This window comes from Daucus carota, chromosome 2, assembly GCF_001625215.2.
Source record: "Daucus carota subsp. sativus chromosome 2, DH1 v3.0, whole genome shotgun sequence".
Classification (NCBI taxonomy): domain Eukaryota; kingdom Viridiplantae; phylum Streptophyta; class Magnoliopsida; order Apiales; family Apiaceae; genus Daucus; species Daucus carota.
This window is the reverse complement of record NC_030382.2, coordinates 13560891-13565899: the sequence shown is the minus strand read 5'-3', so window position 1 is coordinate 13565899 and position 5009 is coordinate 13560891. Positions and strand designations below refer to the sequence as shown.

General features: G+C 33.8%; 1 long non-coding RNA gene across 1 annotated transcript; it reads left to right on the top strand.

Moving 5' to 3' along the window:
• Nucleotides 1–479: 479 nt before the first annotated feature.
• LOC135150213 (uncharacterized) lies at nt 480–2301 on the top strand. Its single transcript, XR_010288494.1, has 3 exons — nt 480–649; nt 1807–1882; nt 2007–2301. It is a non-coding gene; the product is annotated as an uncharacterized LOC135150213 (long non-coding RNA).
• The last annotated feature ends 2708 nt before the right edge of the window (nt 2302–5009 follow it).

The following is a 5009-nucleotide window of genomic DNA, read 5'->3' as shown; positions in this document are numbered from 1 at the left end:
ATTGATCAAGCATACTTGTAATCTTAATACTTTAAAAGGTTTTTTTAGCAATTTAAAAAGAGAATTTATTATAGAGAAATTTATTTTAACACTTAAAGTTAATTGGGTACGAGTCTCATTTCAAGAAAAAATACATTTACTATATTTTTGTTAGAAATTAATATAAGATAAATAAACTTCTTGCATATAATGTAAAAAAAATATTTATTTTTTCATAATTCAACTACATGAATATCACAATACATTAATATTTTTATTTATATTACAATTATTTCTAGCTAACAAGGTTACCCAATTTCATTTCCCTCCTAAAAAATTTCACCCAAATTCTAATTTCCCCCCTTCTCCTAATTTGACCTAAATTTCATAAGCGGGAGATTTATATGAGCATCTGTGTCTCTCCCCACTTCTTCTGCATCTGTGTCTCTCTCCTCTTCTCTCCAGTGTCGGTTTGTTGAATAACATAGTCATGTCTCGCTCCTTCGCTCTCCCTCTCTACCCCCCACCTGGTCTCTCTCTGTGTCTCTATCTCATTTTCTACAAGTCTTACTCAGATCTGTTGTGCCGGTAGTGACCCCAGACGGTTCAAGTTTTTGATGTCGGCGTTGACCTCTCTGCTTGATTTAACAACAATTTACCTTATAAAGAGGTAAAAGAATGGTTTTGGCTCTCTAATTATACTTGATTTGTGGACAAAATTGGAATCTATATGCGATTTTTTTTTGTGTGTGATTTTATTTGTAGTTGTGTATATTATAGTGATTAGTGAACAAAGTGATGGATGTTGTTTTGCATCTGTGTGTTTGGAGAGAGATGATTTTATTAATTTTATTAATTTAGTTTTAGTTTTGGCTGATGAGGTTTGTAAATCTCTAACATATTGTGGATACCTTTATATGACTTTAAGATGTTATTTATATATATTTAGCAGTTGGCAATCATCTGTTATTGGAGAATATGGTGCTTTTGATTAGTCTGTTGCCACAAAATGTGGTCTGGTGGAAAGAGATGCATCTCTAGTAAGTCTGGATATAAGTTGTATGAGAAGAGCTGATTCATTTTTTGAGAGTTGTACGCTTTGTTGTTACTAGCTAGATGGGAAGAGTATAATAAAATTCAAAGATAAACAGGTCTTGCATATATATTTGTAAAATTCAAAATCCCTGTGTGAATTGTGATTCCCTGACTTTCACATATATTGTTGTATGCCCAAGTTTGATCCATTTTAAATTTAAATGGCAGCTGACTATCACTCTGAGACACCACATATTTTAGACTATAATGTTTACCCAGGTAATTTGACTGTTATATATATTCACAAGTCTGATGAGAATCTTGAAACAACAAGAAGATGGTGTTGAGTTACAAGATTTGTAATACTAAACCTATAAGCTTAACTTGTTGGTATTTTGAGTATGTTAATCTTAATGCTACTGGAATTAGGCCAGTGGACATTACATTGTGGGCAACAACTATAATTTCTGTCAAGAAGACTCTTACTCGCTTGCTTCTTTTGGTTGTCTCAACTGGATATGGTGTTGTAAGGCCTACACCATATTTCATGAATTGAAATATAAATTTCATTAATTTGTGATCAGGTTGTTTTTACTAAAGTCATCCACTCATGCAAATGTGCTTTCTTAAAATTTTAGTTAATGTAATAAGCTCAGATGTTCAATCGTGATTCATGGCTATATATTATGTCAAGTTTAGTGCAATGACAAGTTAATACATTGATGATTCTGTTTTTTTTTGATGTCTAATATGCTTTTCTTTATTGTTTAAGCTTTTTATTTTTGTTGGCAGGTGCCAAGTTCAGAGCCAAGGGGTCTCATCTTTCTCTGCCATGGTTATGATATGGAGTGTAGTATCTTTGTGAAAGGTTAGAATTACAAGTCATGTTTTGTGGTTTATAACAGCAAAAATTATATGTATTTATGTGTGTTGAAAGCCGTTGACTCGATAAGAAACAGGGTTTATGATGTGAAGATGAATATCTGGTACAGAGATTTGGCTTGCGAAAGCAAGATATGCAGTTCATGGTATCCACTATCATGGTCATGGAAAGCTACTGATAAGTGTCTTGTCATGTATTTTGTTGCTGCAACTTGAAATGATGAAGAATGAATGGAGGCTTGTAATGACAAAGCATTCTTATATGCATCTTGGAGTTCAATTTGTTAAATTTTTATCCTCTTTGCACTTTAATTCAACTATATAGATTGGAACATTGTAAGATCATAAGTTATTGTTTGTGATTAATTGTAATTATGGTTATTAGTTGGCAATGAAAACTTTTGTTACTAATTTTTGGCTTGCTAATTTATATTCTCCAGCATATATAGTTTAATTATATTATTTAAAATCATTGTCTGAATGCAAAAACCATTGTCTAAGATGAGTAAACACAAATGCAATTGAAGATGGAATCCGTTGTCTAAGAAATGTACAAACAAGTTTACAAAAAACCAAAAGCCTTGTGTAAACATATATTTGGACGAGCTTTTTTTGACCATATATAATCTGTTGTACAAGAGATTTCACACAACACCTTGAAAATGCTCATATTGTGAGAAGGGTCCTTACACAAGTGGTCCTTTCTAAATAAAACGTTGTCTAAAGACATATTCGTCAAGCTTTTTTGTGGGAAAAAATTGATGTATGAAGGCTTTAGCACAACAGTTGAAAAGAAAAAGTATTGTAAGAACAGTTCTTAAACAAGAACCTTTACCTCAGAAACCGTTGTAGTCAAGTGATTAGTCCATATTTTTGCATATTTAAGTGCCTATTTTTTGTTTATTTTCGTAGTATTAATCGCTTATTTATTTTATTTCAGGAAATTGTAGATAAATAAAGAAAGAAGAGAAAATGCAAGAAAAAGAAGAAAAGGGAAAAGAAAAGAAGAAAATCAAAACGAGTTGGCAAGTAAGGGGGCACATGGAGGGCTATGATCTACCCAACACACATGGCACATGGATGGACAAGATTTAGCCACCCTACCCCTAAACCCTAAATCTTTAGCTATAAATCTCCCATCTCTTTACTTGTAATCATAATCTTTTTAACCTAGTCTTTTCCTAGTTGGTAGGTAGTATAGTGCTAGATCTTCTTTTCTTCTCTCAATTTCATATCATATTTGTAAACACTTTTATTTTAATGCAAATCTTCTTTTAGTTTAATCTTGTATTGTCTCTATTTTCTTGCTCCAAGTGAAATGTTGCTTCTTAGTACCACCATATGCTTCATTGCTTTTTGGGAAAAAAAGAAGTCATTGAGCTTGATATTAGTGTAGATCTCTTAATTTTTAGTTTTAATTTTTAAGAAGGTAAAAGCTCTAGCACAAAAGATGATTTGTGTGGGGGTTAAATATCTAGATTTAAAGGCTGCCAAATATTAATGTTACTTCGGCAAGTTCACTTTTGATAGTAAAGATCAGCATCCATTTTGGTTAAATATATGTACACACTCGTTTTAGTATTTGTTTTATAATATCAAACCCAGTTCCTGAGTTCTGTTTTTCGTTTAAACGCAAAGACCCACTTACTCTGTTTTCGTTTTCAAACTAAAACCCACCTCCCCTGCTTTATTTCTTTCGAGTTTCGACACACCTGCATATGCCCTGTTCTTTCGCCGAGTGTCCGAGTCACGGTCGAGTTCTGTTAGTTTCATATTATTAGCAAATTTGAGTTCTGTTCTGCTGCTGTCATCTGTTTTGAGTCGAGTAACCTGTTTTAATCACTGAGTTTGTGAATCTTCAGCGAGTCGTTTTCAAGTTGTAGTGTTTGCTTTGGGTTTGTAAATCGAGTCTGAGTTTTGTTCGATTTCATTGCCGAGTTCGCGTTTCTCTGTTTGCTGCGATAGTCTGAGTCGAGTGTTTGTGTATTGCTTCGAGTTCTGCTGTATTGAGTCATGGTTTTGAGTTTGCAGCTATATATTGTTCTGGGTTTTAAACTGAGTTTGCTGGGTTTAGATTCACAGAGTTTCGTTTCAGTTTTAAGTCGAGTTTTTCGTTAAGTTTAGCTGCTGGGTTTATTCCGAGTTGCTGCTGTTTGGTCTTGGGTTTGAGTCCAGTGTTGTTCCTGAGTTTATCGAGTCTGTCCTGCTGTTCCGAGTAGCTAGTTAGTCGTTTGTAATCAGTTCCCAAGTCGAGTTCTACAGTTAGTTTTGGTTGTGTATTGTCTGAGTTTTGTTAGTCTGGGTTTGTTGATTAGCTGGGTCACGAGTTTGGTTCCACTTCTTTTGCTGCGTTTTGTAGTGATTGTGTTGCGTTTTCGTCGAGTCAATCCTGGGGTTTTGACACGGAGTTCCGAGTTGTAATGTTGAGTTGCTGTGCTGCGTTTTTTTTCTGATTTCTGATGCGTTTTGTTCAGTTTATATGCTGTAGTGTTTGTGTTTAGTTAGCTGAGTCATCGAGTCCAGTTGCTGGGTTTGTGTTAGTTTTTTTTTTTTCCCGAGTATAGCACCTGTTCTCCATGTTTGTTTAAGCTGAGTCATGCCCTGTGTCCTGATTTTGCTAGTAACCGAGTCGCCAATTTTGATTCGAGTGTGATGTGTTTTAAATCTGCTGCACTTTTGTTTCGCACTAAGTAGTGAAGTTAGAGTGGTCTGCCTTTGTTTTGTTGCAATTAGATTTCTTTTAATAAAAATATGATTATTTGAAGTTGAAGATTTGTTGAATTGCTCGCTTCGTTTTAAACACTGTTCTGCCCAATTTGTCTTAATTAATTTCATCTTCTAATCCATGAAATTGTGAGTTTAAGCTTAGTTTAGTATTTTCTAATTTAAAATTAGTAATCAAGATTTGTTAGTTAGTTAAACCATAATTTACCCAAAACTCCAAAATATTGTTCTAATTCGCCTAGGTTAAAAATTTAGGTTGCGAAAATAATTTTAATCTCTGTGGATCGAATCATAAATATTAAAACGGTGATCGTGCGCTTGCGATTATTTTTAAATCTCTTTTTGAGCACATCAAGTTTTTGGCGCCGCTGCCGGGGACTAAAATTAAT